The 18,111-nt window shown below is 46.3% G+C and overlaps 1 pseudogene; it reads right to left on the bottom strand.

The window, feature by feature from the left end:
* Nucleotides 1-630: 630 nt before the first annotated feature.
* Nucleotides 631-17,413, bottom strand: LOC128698420 (GATOR1 complex protein NPRL3 pseudogene; annotated as a pseudogene).
* Nucleotides 17,414-18,111: the final 698 nt, after the last annotated feature.

The raw sequence follows: 18,111 nt of genomic DNA, 5'->3' as shown, positions 1-18,111 counted from the left end.
TGCCAAATGCAAAGTCATGAAGATTGGGGAAGGGCAAAGAAGACCGCAGACACAATATAGTTTAGATGGCCAAAGACTGCAAACCTCACTCAAGGAAAAAGATCTGGGGGTGAGTATAACACCGAGCATATCTCCTGAGGCACACATCATTCAGATAACTGCTGCAGCATACGGGCGCCTGGCAAACCTACGGATAGCGTTCCGATACCTCAGTAAGGATTCGTTCAAGACTCTGTATACCATCTACGTCAGGCCCATACTGGAGTATGCAGCACCAGTTTGGAATCCACACCTAGTCAAGCACGTCAAGAAATTAGAGAAAGTGCAAAGGTTTGCAACAAGACTAGTCCCAGAGCTACGGGGATTGTCCTATCCTGGAGTTTACCTGGAGAGAGTTCCGGGGGTCAACGCCCCCGCGGCCCGGTCTGTGACCAGGCCTCATGGTGGATCAGAGCCTGATCAACCAGGCTGTTACTGCTGGCTGCACGCAATCCAACGTACGAGCCACTGCTCGTATGATGATGAATTCTTATATGAGCATTCACACTCATTTTTTTTGAAGATGGTATGTTTATATTATTTAGTTTTATGTCAAATAGCAACTTTGTATCTTCTGTATAATATAGCTCACTATTTTTGAATCAGAATATTGAATGCTACCTAACCAGAATTATAAGATAAGATAAGATAAGATAAGATTTCGTTCGGATTTTTAACCCCGGAGGGTTAGCCACCCAGGATAACCCAAGAAAGTCAGTGCGTCATCGTGGACTGTCTAACTTATTTCCATTGGGGTCCTTAATCTTGTCCCCCAGGATGCCACCCACACCAGTCCACTAACACCCAGGTACCTATTTGCTGCTAGGTGAACAGGACAACAGGTGTAAGGAAACGTGTCGAAATGTTTCCACCCGCCGGGAATCGAACCCGGGCCCTCCATGTGTGAAGCGGGAGCTTTAGCCACCAGGCCACCGGGCCACCTCAAACATACTAAGCAATCAAATCTTTATTCATTATCATTACTTTTTACACTTTCATGAAGTGGGAGAGAATCCGCCAGGAAATGTACATATTATTGAAACTGAATATGTTGCATATTAGATTGAATTTCCATATGGTTTTAAAGTTCAGTGCAACTGCTGAAATAAACAATCCATAAAAGTTGCAGCAGCAGTGATAAAAGCATTTAATACTCTGAATGCATGGTCTACTCACAGAATACTTTATTATTGTCATGAGTGCAGGTCAGAAACATTTAAATAATTGAAAAAATAAATATTAAAAAATATAATTCTCTAAGCACATGTCTTATGACAACATCATTTTATTTACAATAACTGAAATCTCATGCTAGACTTAAACATAAGAACATAAGAACGAAGGAACACTGCAGAAGGCCTACTGGCCCATGCGAGGCAGGTCCAAGTCCCTACCGGCTTAAGCCAATGCACCCAACCTAGTCAGGTCAGGTCACATTGACTTAAGGGAGGAACACGGCAACCGACCTGTTAGCACAAGCTATCAGGTCTAACTCACACCCACCCACATCTACTCATGTATTTATCCAACCTATTTTTAAAGCTACACAACGTTCTGGCCTCTATAACGGTACTTGGGAGTTTGTTCCACTCATCCACAACTCTATTACCAAACCAGTACTTTCCTATATCCCTCCTGAATCTGAATTTTTCCAACTTAAAACCATTGCTGCGAGTCCTGTCTAGGCTAGATATTTTCAGCACACTATTTACATCCCCTTTATTTATTCCTGTCTTCCACTTATAAACCTCAATCATATCCCCCCTAATTCTACGTCTTTCTAGAGAGTGCAGTTTCAGGGCCCTTAGTCTATCCTCATAGGGAAGGTTTCTGATACATGGGATCATCTTTGTCATCCTCCTTTGTACATTTTCCAGAGAATTTATATCCATTCTGTAATACGGTGACCAAAACTGTGCAGCATAATCTAAATGAGGCCTAACCAAGGATGTATAGAGTTGAAGAACAACCTGAGGACTCCTATTATTTATGCTTCTTGATATGAAGCCAAGGATTCTATTAGCTTTATTGCGAACACTTATGCACTGTTGTCTTGGTTTCAGATTACTGCTAACCAGAACTCCTAAATCTTTTTCGCAATCCGTAATATTAAGATCTACATTATTTAGTTTATATGTGGCATGGTTATTGTCCTGTCCAACATTTAGAACTTTGCATTTGTCTATATTAAACTGCATCTGCCACTTCTCCGACCACTGCATCAGTCTATTCAAATCTTCCTGGAGTGCTCGAATGTCCTCGTCAGAATGAATTCGACGGCCTATTTTGGTGTCATCGGCAAACTTGCCGATGTCGCTCTTTATGCCCTCATCTATGTCGTTTATGTAGATTGTGAACAGCAGGGGGCCCAACACTGACCCCTGTGGAACACCGCTCGTGACGCTTCCCCACTCTGATTTCTCCCCATTTATGCAAACTCTCTGCTGCCTATTTGTCAACCATGCCTCTATCCAGGAAAAAATTTCTCCTCCTATTCCATGTGCTTTAATTTTCCTCAATAGTCTCTGATGTGGGACCCTGTCAAAAGCCTTACTGAAGTCCATATACACAATATCATATTCATTACCATGATCTACCTCCTCAAATACCTTAGTGAAAAAAGTTAATAAATTCGTAAGGCAGGAACGCCCCTTTGTAAAACCAGGAACGCCCCTTTGAGGATGCTGACAAGTTATAAGCACCTGGCGGAATTTGTCGATAAGTTGAAGCAGAGTTGATCTTCTTAGATTAACTCTGTACATCATCTCTTCTAGATGGTGATGACCTTGGAAGTAAACACACAATTTTGAGAAAAGTTTGAGATCTTCTGGGTTGCGTGCTGCTTCCACTTTCATCACCATCTCTTTTTCTGCAGGAGATAATACAGCATCCAGACAATGGTGAACTGAATCCTCTGGTGTGGTGCCAATGTTTATTCCTGGACTAGGGCTCCTCTCATCGCTACATACTGAACCCAAATCACTCTCAGAAGCTGGCTGGCTAAGTTGCACTACTGCATGATGGAGAGCATCACGAGTTATGTCTGGATGATGATTAGACTGAGGGTGTGGTGCAAGATATGAGGTTTCATTGGAGAGAGGTGGTGGCTCATGGACAGTTGGTGTTGGAATGCTAGTACTAGCTGGAGAACTGGTCCCATGGCTTCCTGTTTGGCCTGCTCCAAGCTCTCGCCCCCTGCTCTCACTCCATCACAATCATAAGACATTGGAGGAGATAGATAGACGTAAGTATGCAGTTGCTGCAGTAGACCATGTTTCAACAGCCATAATACCTGCTGCACTTGTTCTTGCTGCTGATGAGGTGAAGTTATGGGATGACATTTATCACTGAGAGATGTTGGTAGAGAAAACTCTGCCATAACACCAAGGAGAGAGGAACCCGGAAATTGCTGACTAAAGCTCTCAGATAGTTGGCTATTTAAAATGGTGGGAGCATTTGGAGATAGAGCGTACATGTTGGTACTGCAGACAGGGTATATGATAGTAGCCTTGCCCCAGTACACTAGGTGACCCACTAGCATTAAAACCTGAGTTAGAGTAAGGTCAGCATCAGCAGCTAATGTGAAGAAGGGAGTTAGATGTGATTCTTCTACATGAAGTAATCGCCAGAGAGCTTGTGACGCATCTGGTGACAATGTATGTAGGAGTTCTGACCGCTCCACCAAAAGAAGCAATGTGTGGTATGGCTTCAAGGTTTTTAGCCCTCGAAGAAGCCCTTCACAATCAACTGGCCGACCAGTTGCTAAACTGTGATGAACTTTCTGTGGCAAACAAAAGCTAACTTCTATCCATTTGTTGAGTCGAAGTTGAACAATACCTGATCCACACAACTCTTCATAAACTTGCCTGAGGTGCCGAGCAAGCAGGCTTCGGTCCAAGATTAGCTGAAATGGTGAGACTTGACCATCCTCTGGCAGCTGCGAAGCCTCATCATGAGCTGCAAGCATAATCTTAGCTTCAGATGAGAGAAATTGGCAGCGGTACTCTTCATGACGCAGAGCCAACCCAAGCCTCATACTCAGATCATGGTAGCAATTCACAACATCATGGTTTAAGGTTGCCTTTAATGCAAAGACAATATTGAAAAGATTGATTGTTGATGACTTTCGCTTGTCTTGTGGACGACTATGTGTTGTAGAGGGGTCGAGGCGAACAGGGTGTCCAACGAATCTCACATCATTAACTTTCAATTCAAATTTACTATCGCACAATTCACTTTTCACAGCAAAAAGATTCGACATAATCTTATCACTAAAGCCAACAAGTTTGCCATTGGAGATGTTTGATGTGTGGGCTATTAGAGATGTAAGTTTGTTCACATCACTGATCAGTGAATATGGGTTAGATCGTCTATTTGTAGCTTTTGTCTCCATTTTTGTATCAACAGAGTATAGATAACGAAAAAGCAACCTGTCTCCCCTACTGCCATTCTTGATCAATATAACACACAGAGGGTTGACAGATAAGATAAGATAAGATTTCGTTCGGATTTTTAACCCCGGAGGGTTAGCTACCCAGGATAACCCAAGAAAGTCAGTGCGTCATCGAGGACTGTCTAACTTATTTCCATTGTGGTCCTCAATCTTGTCCCCCAGGATGCGACCCACACCAGTCGACTAACACCCAGGTACCTATTTGCTGCTAGGTGAACAGGACAACAGGTGTAAGGAAACGTGTCGAAATGTTTCCACCCGCCGGGAATCGAACCCGGGCCCTCCGTGTGTGAAGCGGGAGCTTTAGCCACCAGACCACCGGGCCACCGGGCCACCGGGCCACCAGGCCACCGGGCCACCAGGCCACCGGGCCACTACATCCATGTTGTAGTAGTAAAACTTTACTACGGTATTTAAACCCAGCCTCCTAAGAGTCAGGGAAAATATAGCTCCTCCCCAAAATACGAGGGGATTACATCAAGGAAGACCAGAACGCAGCGAGAACCATGATACAAAGGTTGAGGGAAATCGGCCTGACGACACTGGAGGCCAGGAGGGTCAGGGGAGACATAATAACGACATATAAAATACTGCGCGGAATAGACAAGGTGGACAAAGACGGGATGTTCCAGAGATGGGACACAGACACAAGAGGTCACAATTGGAAGTTGAAGACTCAGATGAATCAAAGGGATGTTAGGAAGTATTTCTTCAGTCATAGAGTAGTCAGGCCATGGAATAGCCTAGAAAGTGATGTAGTGGAGGCGGGAACCATACATAGTTTTAAGGCGAGGTATGATAGAGCTCATGGGGCAGGGAGAGAGAGGACCTAGTAGCAATCAGCGAAGAGGCGGGGCCAGGAGCTGTGAATCGACCCCTGCAACCACAAATAGGTGAGTACAAATAGGTGAGTACACACACACACACACACACACACACACACACACACACACACACACACACACACACACATGCACACATGTGGTAATGCTTTATTTACAGCTAGCAAAGTCAGGGTTTTTCTCCAGAATGGTCTGTAATATACCACTGTGGATAAAATACTTAGCCATTTCTTGAACACTTCTGAGTGAGTTGTTTCTAAATTCATTAATTTTATCGCACTCCAGTACATAATGACGCAGGGTGTGACGCACTCCAGTACATAATGACGCAGGGTGTGACGCACTCCAGTACATAATGACGCAGGGTGTGACGCACTCCAGTACATAATGACGCAGGGTGTGACGCACTCCAGTACATAATGACGCAGGGTGTGACGCACTCCAGTACATAATGACGCAGGGTGTGACGCACTTCAGTACATAATGACGCAGGGTGTGACGCACTCCAGTACATAATGACGCAGGGTGTGACGCACTCCAGTACATAATGACGCAGGGTGTGACGCACTTCAGTACATAATGACGCAGGGTGTGACGCACTCCAGTACATAATGACGCAGGGTGTGACGCACTCCAGTACATAATGACGCAGGGTGTGACGCACTCCAGTACATAATGACGCAGGGTGTGACGCACTTCAGTACATAATGACGCAGGGTGTGACGCACTCCAGTACATAATGACGCAGGGTGTGACGCACTCCAGTACATAATGACGCAGGGTGTGACGCACTTCAGTACATAATGACGCAGGGTGTGACGCACTCCAGTACATAATGACGCAGGGTGTGACGCACTCCAGTACATAATGACGCAGGGTGTGACGCACTCCAGTACATAATGACGCAGGGTGTGACGCACTCCAGTACATAATGATGCAGGGTGTGACGCACTCCAGTACATAATGACGCAGGGTGTGACGCACTCCAGCACATAATGACGCAGGGTGTGACGCACTCCAGTACATAATGACGCAGGGTGTGACGCACTCCAGTACATAATGACGCAGGGTTTGACGCACTCCAGTACATAATGACGCAGGGTGTGACGCACTCCAGTACATAATGACGCAGGGTGTGACGCACTCCAGTACATAATGATGCAGGGTGTGACGCACTTCAGTACATAATTTAAACGTGTATTTTCTTAACAGGCATTATTATAAACTTGATTTAATTTTATACAAGTTAAACAAAATAACTCGTTTTTTATTATCTCAGCAACTTTTCACAGAAAATGAAAAAAAGAAGCATTTATGAGTAACTTAAATATTTTGTTGCTTTTAGTAAGTAAGAAATATTATTAAAGTATACATAAATACAGTTACATAGATTATCATACATAGCAGCATATGTGTAGAGAACCTGGGATAACTCAAAAAAGTCAGACAGAGTGACTTATTTCCATTGAGGTCCTTTAATGCCTTATTATACTATAAATTAGATAATATCATATTAATATACTATAAGGCACGACATAACATATATTCCAGGTAGTAGGTTGGTAGACAGCAGCCACCCAGGGAGGTACTACCGCTCTGTGGTAGTAGGTTGGTAGACAGCAACCACCCAGGGAGGTACTACCTTTCTGTGGTAGTAGGATGGTAGACAGCAACCACCCAGGGAGGTACTACCTTTCTGTGGTAGTAGGTTGGTAGACAGCAACCACCCAGGGAGGTACTACCTTTCTGTGGTAGTAGGTTGGTAGACAGCAGCCACCCAGGGAGGTACTACCTTTCTGTGGTAGTAGGTTGGTAGACAGCAACCACCCAGGGAGGTACTACCATCCTGTGGTAGTAGGTTGGTAGACAGCAGCCACCCAGGGAGGTACTACCTTTCTGTGGTAGTAGGTTGGTAGACAACAACCACCCAGAGAGGTACTACCGTCCTGTGGTAGTAGGTTGGTAGACAGCAACCACCCAGGGAGGTACTACCTTTCTGTGGTAGTAGGTTGGTAGACAGCAACCACCCAGGGAGGTACTACCATCCTGTGGTAGTAGGTTGGTAGACAGCAGCCACCCAGGGAGGTACTACCTTTCTGTGGTAGTAGGTTGGTAGACAGCAACCACCCAGGGAGGTACTACCATCCTGTGGTAGTAGGTTGGTAGACAGCAGCCACCCAGGGAGGTAATACCTTTCTGTGGTAGTAGGTTGGTAGACAACAGCCACCCAGGGAGGTACTACCTTTCTGTGGTAGTAGGTTGGTAGACAACAGCCACCCAGGGAGGTACTACCTTTCTGTGGTAGTAGGTTGGTAGACAGCAGCCACCCAGGGAGGTACTACCTTTCTGTGGTAGTAGGTTGGTAGACAGCAACCACCCAGGGAGGTACTACCTTTCTGTGGTAGTAGGTTGGTAGACAACAGCCACCCAGGGAGGTACTACCTTTCTGTGGTAGTAGGTTGGTAGACAACAGCCACCCAGGGAGGTACTACCTTTCTGTGGTAGTAGGTTGGTAGACAGCAGCCACCCAGGGAGGTACTACCGCTCTGTGGTAGTAGGTTGGTAGACAGCAGCCACCCAGGGAGGTACTACCGCTCTGTGGTAGTAGGTTGGTAGACAGCAGCCACCCAGGGAGGTACTACTGCTCTGTGGTAGTAGGTTGGTAGACAGCAGCCACCCAGGGAGGTGCTACCTTTCTGTGGTAGTAGGCTAGTAGACAGCAGCCACCCAGGGAGGTACTACCTTTCTGTGGTAGTAGGTTGGTAGACAGCAGCCACCCAGGGAGGTACTACCTTTCTGTGGTAGTAGGCTAGTAGACAGCAGCCACCCAGGGAGGTACTACCTTTCTGTGGTAGTAGGTTGGTAGACAGCAGCCACCCAGGGAGGTACTACCTTTCTGTGGTAGTAGGTTGGTAGACAGCAGCCACCCAGGGAGGTACTACCGCTCTGTGGTAGTAGGTTGGTAGACAGCAGCCACCCAGGGAGGTACTACCTTTCTGTGGTAGTAGGTTGGTAGACAGCAGCCACCCAGGGAGGTACTACCTTTCTGTGGTAGTAGGTTGGTAGACAGCAACCACCCAGGGAGGTACTACCTTTCTGTGGTAGTAGGTTGGTAGACAGCAGCCACCCAGGGAGGTACTACCTTTCTGTGGTAGTAGGTTGGTAGACAGCAACCACCCAGGAAGGTACTACCTTTCTGTGGTAGTAGGTTGGTAGACAGCAACCACCCAGGGAGGTACTACCTTTCTGTGGTAGTAGGTTGGTAGACAGCAGCCACCCAGGGAGGTACTACCTTTCTGTGGTAGTAGGTTGGTAGACAGCAACCACCCAGGAAGGTACTACCTTTCTGTGGTAGTAGGTTGGTAGACAGCAACCACCCAGGGAGGTACTACCTTTCTGTGGTAGTAGGTTGGTAGACAGCAGCCACCCATGGAGGTACTACCGCTCTGTGGTAGTAAGTTGGTAGACAGCAGCCACCCAGGGAGGTACTACCTTTCTGTGGTAGTAGGTTGGTAGACAGCAGCCACCCAGGGAGGTACTACCGCTCTGTGGTAGTAGGTTGGTAGACAGCAGCCACCCAGGGAGGTACTACCTTTCTGTGGTAGTAGGTTGGTAGACAGCAGCCACCCAGGGAGGTACTACCTTTCTGTGGTAGTAGGTTGGTAGACAGCAGCCACCCTGGGAGGTACTACCTTTCTGTGGTAGTAGGTTGGTAGACACCAGCCACCCATGGAGGTACTACCGCTCTGTGGTAGTAGGTTGGTAGACAGCAGCCACCCAGGGAGGTACTACCGCTCTGTGGTAGTAGGTTGGTAGACAGCAGCCACCCAGGGAGGTACTACCATCCTGTGGTAGTAGATTGGTAGACAGCAGCCACCCAGGGAGGTACTACCTTTCTGTGGTAGTAGGTTGGTAGACAGCAGCCACCCAGGGAGGTACTACCTTTCTGTGGTAGTAGGTTGGTAGACAGCAACCACCCAGGGAGGTACTACCTTTCTGTGGTAGTAGGTTGGTAGACAGCAGCCACCCAGGGAGGTACTACCTTTCTGTGGTAGTAGGTTGGTAGACAGCAGCCACCCAGGGAGGTACTACCTTTCTGTGGTAGTAGGTTGGTAGACAGCAACCACCCATGGAGGTACTACCGCTCTGTGGTAGTAGGTTGGTAGACAGCAGTCACCCAGGGAGGTACTACCTTTCTGTGGTAGTAGGTTGGTAGACAACAGCCACCCAGGGAGGTACTACCGCTCTGTGGTAGTAGGTTAGTAGACAGCAGCCACCCAGGTAGGTACTACTGCTCTGTGGTAGTAGGTTGGTAGACAGCAGCCACCCAGGGAGGTACTACCTTTCTGTAGTAGTAGGTTGGTATACAGCAGCCACCCAGGGAGGTACTACCGCTCTGTGGTAGTAGGTTGGTAGACACCAGCCACCCAGGGAGGTACTACCTTTCTGTGGTAGTAGGTTGGTAGACAGCAACCACCCAGGGAGGTACTACCGCTCTGTGGTAGTAGGTTGGTAGACAGCAGCCACCCAGGGAGGTACTACCTTTCTGTATTAGTAGGTTGGTAGACAGCAGCCACCCAGGGAGGTACTACCTTTCTGTGGTAGTAGGTTGGTAGACAGCAGCCACCCAGGGAGGTACTACCTTTCTGTGGTAGTAGGCTGGTAGACAGAAGCCACCCAGGGAGGTACTACTGCTCTGTGGTAGTAGGTTGGTAGACAGCAGCCACCCGGGGAGGTACTACCTTTCTGTGGTAGTAGGCTGGTAGACAGCAGCCACCCAGGGAGGTACTATCTTTCTGTGGTAGTAGGTAGGTAGACAGCAGCCACCCAGGGAGGTACTACCTTTGTGTGGTAGTAGTTTGGTAGACAGCAGCCACCCAGGGAGGTACTACCTTTCTGTGACAGTAGGTTGGTAGACAGCAGCCACCCAGGGAGGTACTACCTTTCTGTGGTAGTAGGATGGTAGGCAGCAACCACCCAGGGTGGTACTACCTTTCTGTGGAAGTAGGTTGGTAGACAGCAATCACCGAGGGAGGTACTACCGTTCTGTGGTAGTAGGCTGGTAGACAACCACCCAGGGAGGTACTACCATCTTGTGGTAGTAAGTTGGTAGACAGCAACCACCCAGGGAGATACTACCTTCCTGTGGTAGTAGGTTGGTAGACAGCAGCCACCCAGGGAGACACTACCATCCTGTGATAGTAGGTTGGTAGACAACAACCACCCAGGGAGGTACTACCATCCTGTGATAGTAGGTTGGTAGACAACAACCACCCAGGGAGGTACTACCGTCCTTCCAAATAAGTGTGAAATGGAAACCTGTAATTGTCTTACATGATGGTAGGATTGCTGGTGTCTTTTGTCTGTCTCATAAACATGCAAGATTACAGGTACGTCTTGCTACTTCTACTTACACTTAGGTCACACTACACATACATGTACAAGCATATATATACACACCCCTCTGGGTTTTCTTCTATTTTCTTAACAGTTCTTGCTATTGTTTTTTACGTCTTATCTCCATGGGAAAATAGAACAGAATAATTCCTCTGTAAGCCATACTTGTCGTAAGAGGCGACTAAAATGCCGGGAGCAAGGGGCTAATTATTATTTTGTTACACTCTTGTAACACCCAGCGCACCATAGATTTCCAGCACATAGATTACTTCTACAAAAGGGAAGCCCACTTGGTGTCTAATGATCCCCGATACATGTATGAAACACTAGCCGCTACGTATTGGAGGCTCCACTAGGTGTAGCTGGATAAACCAGGCCAGTGTTTAACAAGATCACTCGGTGCAGAAGGTACCAGTACTGCAACACACCTTCCTGGGTAATTATGCTGCCTCAGATGTATACTTAAAGGGGTTCGATGATAGTCACCCTGACGTACAAATGTAAGGACAACACTCAACGCTCTCAGTATTTTTTTATTTAAAATTCAGTATACATTATACATGGATGCCAATATACATCAGCTAAAATCAATCAACATGTACAACAAATTTAAGTAGCACACACCTATACACAATTCATAAACGCTTAATACCCTAAATACCCCCAACAATCCAATTAATCTTCTCCAGCACACTTCCACCATGAACATTACCCTTAAGGGTGATGGACTGATTACATCGTCTTCAAGTATCTTCTGCTTCTATCAACTTTTCTGTACTTGACTGAAGAAGCCTACTGTGTAGGCGAAACGTTTCATAATAAAGATACCTAACTGTTGCATATGTGTCTTACCTAACAACCTGTCGGTATTTTATACCATTTTAATGTTCAATCTGTCAGACACTGCAACACAAGGGTATCTTGGTACAGACCTGCAATCAACTTCGACAACTTCCACTAGTGAGAGCGGCTGGATTTGAGAGGGACCTGACCTTTCAACATCTGAGTTCTTACCTCTCCTAGTGGCCTACGTCTCACCTCTTGGCGCTATAAAAAGCTCCATCCTGTCACTTCATCTCCATATTGTTTCATACTATGGAACAATGCTCTTCTCCAGACTGAGGGACTGACCACCTCAAAACTTTAAGGGTGATGGACTGATTACATCGTCTTCAAGTATCTTCTGCTTCTATCAACTTTTCTGTACTTGACTGAAGAAGCCTACTGTGTAGGCGAAACGTTTCATAATAAAGATACCTAACTGTTGCATATATGTCTTACCACACACACTTCCACCATGCGCGAAATGTTATACAAAACAGTCGAAAGGTAAAAAACCTTCACATACCATTAAACCCTATATTCCACCCCCCCAAAGGTACTTTACTAAATCATACTTATCTGCACATCAAATAAAAGGGTCCCCCCTCCTCACAGACACTACCCATCAACACCTACAAATCAGTGCACATACTACAAGACCTCCAGAACTAGTTACTCTTAGTAACATTTATGATATTTCCTTCATTACAACAGGTAACATGCCCCAGTTCTCAAAAAATGGGCCAACTACCCAAAAACCCTTTATTCACTGCCTACCATATAGCAGTAGTGATCACAAGACATACACCGCTACTCAGACTCATTTAACAACTCTGCTCCAACAAAATCTGTATCAAAATATATATTTACACTAAATAATATATTTTTATAATGCCATACGAAATATACTTAAAATAAAATTGACACATAAAATAACAAAAAGGAAACATACAAGTAGCATGTAGTTAATATATAAAACTTCCCTTCACAGACATTATCGCACAACCTGTAACCTATCATCGACACCATGCCTAACCCTTCTAGGGCAGGGTAGGTGCCTGAGCCCGAGCTTACAGCTCACAAGACTGTCATTCCCATTCGCCCCCTTGGGGTGGGGATGACAGACCAGAGAGGCCTAGCTTGTGGCTAGGCCTGGGGACAGTTGGTCCCAAAGATGAGGAGGTACTTGTGCCTCCTCCCATGGGAGACTTAAATCTCAGACACTCCCTAAAGAGGGAGCCAAGGCCGGGCCACCACTTGGAAAAGGCCCGGGCCGGGAGAATACCGGCTAATCTTTAATAATAATAATAATAACCTGTAACCTATCATCGACACCATGCCTAACCCTTCTAGGGCAGGGTAGGTGCCTGAGCCCGAGCCTTTAGCTCATAAGACTGTCATTCCCATTAGTCCCCTTGTGGCGGGGATGGCAGACCAGAGAGGCCTAGCTTGTGGCTAGGCCTGGGGACAGTTGGTCCCAAAGATGAGGAGGTACTTGTGCCTCCTCCCATGGGAGACTTAAATCTCAGACACTCCCTAGACAGGGAGCCAAGGCCGGGCCACCACTTGGAATAGGCCCGGGCTGGGAGAATACCGGCGAATCTTTAATAATAATAATGTACCCTATAATCTTAACCAGGCCTCTGAAACAATATATGCAAGGCCTTATGTACCATAATACAATGTCACAATATATAGATACATTACCACATTGCACAATGCAACTAAATACACTTGCCACCAACCCTATATACAAATCTTATGCCATACAGTCTGCGACCTACAAAAAGGATAATCCCAGGCTTGTGACACCTCGTACCAACAGATTTAAGTCATGCCGTAGTAACATCAGATTATACTATCTTTGTAAAGCACCTTTGAAGACACTCCCACAAGAACGTTCAATCATTCACAAATACTGTACGATATACCCTCACACACACCTTATATACGCACAAAATTGTAGTGCAACAAAACACTACTTACATATTTTATTTAAAACCTTCTAAAAACAATGTGAAAAAAACATGTTATACCACCACACACACCACAAATAAAGTATATTTGTTATTATAAAATATACCTCACACACTAACACCCAACCACACTTCCACACTCAAGAAACTAACCCATCACTGCCCCTTACTTTATACTTAAATCTCTTAAATCCTTCAACCGAAATCTATGATAACCCTCAGTAAATGCTGTCTCTCATCTTCCCCCATAAAGATCCCTATTGCGGCACTTAGTTCTATGTATTGTAGCCGCTAACACTTTTATCCTTTCTTCCATACCCACCTCCTTCATGGCCCAAGACGTATAAATAAAATCAGTGACCACATACGCAACCGCATTCACCACCATCTGACTCATCCCACCTATATCTAAACTTAACACCCGCAACACCTGTAACCCTTCCCCACCCACTAACCTAACTACCCTACTTAACGATACCCTCACATCTTCTAAACAATTACAAAAGTACACAGCATGAAAAATAGTTTCCGGACATCCACACGCTTTGCACTCCTCACCCTCCCTTAGTCTCTCATTAAATAACACAACCCCAGACGGCAAGATCCCATGTAAAAATCTAAACATAACCTCCCTAACACCTGGTTTTACACACAAATGCTGAAGACATTTCCATATATTCGCCCACTCATACATAGGGTATGCCCCCCTCAAATGCCACCACCACAGACCCACCCTCCGCTCTCTCAAGAACCCTCAATTTAAGGCGATCCGGGTCCCTCACCATCAGTAAGACTCACCGTCAGTAAAACTCGCAACATAGTCTCTCCAACCATTAAGTCCCTACCCCTCCAACACTGTTGCATATCCTTGCGTAGTCTTTCAAGCCCCGCCCTCGCCCCCTCCCACAAAAAAACCCATTTTAAAAACACACTCAACATACGCTTTTCAAGACAGCCAGTCCCCCCTGGCTGATGGGAAGCGACACCACCCCTCTACTTAGCCAGTCACAACCCGATCCCCATATAAATCTGAAAACCCCCAGTTGCAACCGTTGCACCTCACACCGCCGCAACGGATGTATTGCCACCACGTGCCATAGCTTGCTATACAACAGGACATTCGTGACTATAACCCTCTGATGCAACGTAAGCTGCGCCGCCCTCAAACCTCCCAATCTTTTCAAAACTCCATCCATGGTGCGCCTCGAATTTGCCGCTTGTGCATCCCTATCATTCCGCATGTACACTATCCCACATATCAACAGCTGATCTACCACACGCCACCCACCCTCAACAGTCTCACCATTATGTACGCTATCCCCTAGATCCAAATACTTGGACTTTACAACATTAATTTTCATCCCTGTAGCCTCACCAAAAACGTCTATCACCCTACCTACCTTATGTAAATCCCTCTCACCCCTCACCAAAACAGTCGTATCATCCACAAAACCCACTATACCCGCCCCACCCTCTCGTGCAGTACCAACCCTCCCTCTCACTATACTCCACCTAACCGCCTTATAAAAGGGGGCATCCTGTCGCAAACCTATTCCCATCTGTATGCTAACACCTAGTCTTCCATTAATCTGTACTCTCATAACTGCACCCAGATACAAACTTTTCGCCCAAGAAATAATTTCCCTCCTGAAACCCAGCCAATGCATGAAACTCCATAATGCATCCCTCTCTATGCTATCGTAAGCCGCTCTCCAATTCAATGCCAAAACACCCCCACCCCCACCTCCCCCAGCTGCTCTACAAAACTCCTAATAACTCCATGCCTTTCATACATTGACCTACCCGGTATTCCATATTGTCCTCTATCAATTACTTTACCTAACACCTGTTTGATTCTATCCCCTAATATCCTTGCAAATAACTTATAATCACCGCATATAAGCGATATTGCATGGTAATCCTCCACCGTGGTCTGTCCACCCTTCGGAACTAATACAACAACAGCAGTCCTTTGCTGCACACCCATTTCCCCCTCTTCCTTCATTACATTGAACAACCTGGATAAAAACCTTCTCAAAACTTCCCAATTCTTAACATAGAAATCATTAGGTAACCCATCTACACCCAGCGCTTTACCTAAACTTGCACCGGCTAAAGCTTGCCAAATCTCCTCTTCCGTGATCTGTCTTCCCAATGTCTCCCTATCTGTACCATCAAGCTCACATTGCACATAACCTCCCATTTCCCGTAAAGCAGCATCTCATATGCCCACATTTTGTGAATATGACCTAAACCATGCATCGAGATACACACTCATACCCTCAGTCGACATTAATACCTGCCCTTCTCTATACCCTTCCATCCCCACATGAACAGTTAATCTCATCATCTCTGTAGCCGCTCTTCTCTTACGCTGTCCTCTCAACACACACGCCAAAGGCCTATCACCCCATAACACCTCATCCAGCCCCGCCAAAACTCGCACACCATTGAATCTTTCATTCTGCAAATCCCTAATACTCTCCATTAATCCCTCAATATCTCCCACCGGATAACTAACACTCCCACGCTCGTAGCAAGCTCTCAACTGCCCCTCAAGATAAGATTGAAACCCATACTTTAACCTATTATATTCCCTCCCACTATGTACATAAAAATCCTTAATACTTGGTTTCGCCACCGAGTCCCACCAACTAACCAGATCACCATTCCCAGGCGCCTCCACCTCCAACCCCTCCCAAAATTGCTTAGATGACTGTCGAAACTCTTCTTCCTGCAACAGCTTTACATTTAACTTCCAATACCCCCTACATCTTCTTGGTAACCCCTCCCAACCTATATCCACCAAAACACCCCTATGATCAGAAAATACCACGTCCATAACCCTCACACTATGTATTACTACTGTTCTGGGGACGTACAAACGATCGAGCCTAGCAGCATACCCACGCCTAATAAATGTATGCTCCACTGCCCCCTTCCACAAATACCGATCAAACCCACCCCGGATAACAATTCTCCCAATATTCCCGTACAGTGCCCTGTCCCCCTTGGTTCAACATCCTTATGCCTTATCACACAGTTCAAATCACCTCCTATCACGGCTACCCCCAGCAATCCACACAAGTAATATACCAGCACATCCCTCACAAATTTATTCTTAACATGTACATCACCCTCTACCGGGCCATACACACACACACCAACGTCATCTGTACCTGATCCCATAATCCATCCAGAAGAATCACCCTTCCCTTCCCCCCTTCACAATGCCTGACAACCAATGGGCTAGTTTCCTTTACCAAAATAGCCACACCTCCTTTCAATCTGACTGCAAGCTCAACATGCACGTTATATCCATCCACCTTCAACTCATAACCTTATCCATAATTGTGCTCCTGCAAGAACACGACAACACCATGGCACACCAAATACTCCCTAAACCACTCACACTTTCTTTGCGACCTCAAGCCATTGATGTTCAATGTCAAGCACTTAAAACCAACAAAGGGGGTTTCCCTCTTGACACTACCGATTTGTCACCTGATCGCCTCATTTCTCCCCTATCCCTCCCCCCCTTTTTTGTGCACTCTTACCCAACCCCTATCCCTGAGTGCCTCTTGAACCCCTCTGCATGGCATTTGCCCATGTTTTCTTCTCAGAACGTTGTGTGGGGATAAGCACTTCGTCTGAATCATAAAGCACTGCTGCACACTTTCGCCCTCAACCTGCATCTTGTCATCCTGCTCATCACCATAATGAACCTCTACCTCCACCATTCTCACCGACAGGGCATCCTTGTCACACACCTTAGGACGAACTACCTTCGCCCCGCACTCCTCTACAGCAGACCCAAGATCCAGGTCTGTGCCATCGTCCTGACAAGGGCTCTTGTTGCCAAAATTTTCCCCTAACGTCGTCATTATCGATTCTTTCTCCTTGCTGTCATTCACTTCTGCAATGATCTCCTCCAGAGCTTGAACAACATCCAAGAAAGGGGAGGCCCCCCACTCATAACACTTGCCATCTCCTTCTCCTCCTCCTCCTCCTCCTCCTCCCTCTCAACCTCCTCCATTCCATGACACACTCTGCGAAGGCAGTGTCGAAAACAGCTGATCTTGATCCACTCTCCTCTCCTCGACGTCTCTTCGTTGTTGCTGGTCCTTGTCTCCACGTCCTCTACCACATTGCGCAGCCAATTGGTCATACGACCCACACAAACGACAAGTGCGTCGCTGCACCACGTATGTCACAAATACCTGAGTTCTAAATTCTTCCATCACCACATTCGAAGGTATAGGATGTCGTAGCGTCATCTTCACAGAGCACATACCCTCAGGTATCCCCATATATGGACAAGCTGACCGTGTGTATCGTCCCATATTTACTCATGGCGAACCGTATGTCAGATGCATCCGCCTCGAATGGCACATTCCTGATCTTCACCGAAGTGTAATAGCTTGATACATCATGCATCCTCACCGTCACAGCATGAGTCACAGGTATGGCCACTTTCTGAAACATATTCGCCACAGTCTCATACACACTCGCGGAGCTGAATTTTACAGATATTCTCTTCATACCATTCAATGCGAGTCCACAAATCTCCTCATTAGCTATG

This window comes from Cherax quadricarinatus, chromosome 99 (assembly GCF_038502225.1).
Source record: "Cherax quadricarinatus isolate ZL_2023a chromosome 99, ASM3850222v1, whole genome shotgun sequence".
Lineage (NCBI taxonomy): Eukaryota > Metazoa > Arthropoda > Malacostraca > Decapoda > Parastacidae > Cherax > Cherax quadricarinatus.
This window is presented reverse-complemented; position numbering and strand designations above follow the sequence as displayed.